Consider the following 1,211-nt stretch of genomic DNA (forward strand, 5'->3'; position numbering starts at 1 on the left):
CCTCCTGCCGGCCTCACCCCCGCCGTAGCCCCTCACCTCACAGCTGCCCATCACCCTCCCCAAAGCCCCACCCACGGACATCTGCCACCCCCAAGCCCGGTCTGGGCCCTGCCCCACTTCGTCCCCCGCCGCTCTCCCCACGGAACCCCACGCCCTTCCTCTCCTCACCTCCCCACCGTGGGGACTGGGGCTCTGGACTCCTGGGGATCCAGTAGACACCTGGCTCCAACTGCCCGTTCTACCCCAGCCCGGCGCCCACGTGTGGGCTGTGGAGAGACCACAGTGGCGTTTCTGGGGGTCCAGGCGACCCCCACCCCACCCATCCCCACTGCCAGACTGAGGAGAAGCTGGTGCTCACCAGAGGAGGCCCGGGGTCCCGCCTTCACCCAGCCTGGAGCCCTGGGCGCTCAGCACCTGGGCCAAGGCCCCCCGGGGTTGGGTGGAGGCCAAGCTGGGCAGAGAGGGAGGGACGCCCAGGCTGGGGAGGGCCCCGGGAGGCCAGACCAAGGGGCGGCGGGGAGCATGTGCTGTCTGCGAAGTCAGAGTTGGCTTCAGTAAGCTGAGTGCCAACCCGGGTCCCCCAGGGTGCCATAGGCCCCGAAGGGAAGAGAGGGCACCAGCTGGGGGTGAACCAGAGGGCAGACCCAGAGGGTCCTGGGGTGCTGCTGGGGGGGGGACTGGCTGAGTCTGGGAGGGAGGGCTGGCTACCAGGACCGCAGGCCCCACCCCCCTGAGACAGCACCCAGCACCAGGCGGGCAGGTCAGCTCCTGGCGTGCCCACCTGTGGCTGCACGCAGGCCCGGTGCACATTCACGCATCCCCCCCACACACACGCCCAGCCACACGTGTTCCCTCTCACGGGCACACGCGGCCTTTCCCGAGACAATTCACTCACACTCTACTACACCTGCCACAGGCTCGCAGGCGCCCTCCACACCTCCACGGCCCGGGGGCTCGCACACGCGCGCGTGCACCCACGTATGCTCAGACGGCACCGGCCCTCACTCCCACCCACCGCAGACTAGCGTAGGCTGCTGCTGCCACGCAGACGCCCACAGACGCACACGTGCTCACGAACTCCTGTCACAGCTGCTCTCCAGCGCACACGTGGGCTGACAGGCGCGCCCATCACACACCAGTCAGTGAGGGCGGGGCAGCTGGACCTCTAAGAGAGGCAGAAGCGGGTGCTGGGAGGGGTGGGGAATAGGGGC

The 1,211-nt window shown here is 69.3% G+C and overlaps 1 protein-coding gene across 1 annotated transcript in view; it reads left to right on the forward strand.

Moving 5' to 3' along the window:
- Positions 1–1,211, forward strand: part of GRIN1 (glutamate ionotropic receptor NMDA type subunit 1) — a 21,229-nt gene that overhangs the window by 5,558 nt on the left and 14,460 nt on the right. The window lies entirely within an intron of this gene.

This window comes from Neophocaena asiaeorientalis, unplaced genomic scaffold, assembly GCF_003031525.2.
Source record: "Neophocaena asiaeorientalis asiaeorientalis breed wild unplaced genomic scaffold, Neophocaena_asiaeorientalis_V1.1 scaffold78, whole genome shotgun sequence".
Taxonomy (NCBI): domain Eukaryota; kingdom Metazoa; phylum Chordata; class Mammalia; order Artiodactyla; family Phocoenidae; genus Neophocaena; species Neophocaena asiaeorientalis.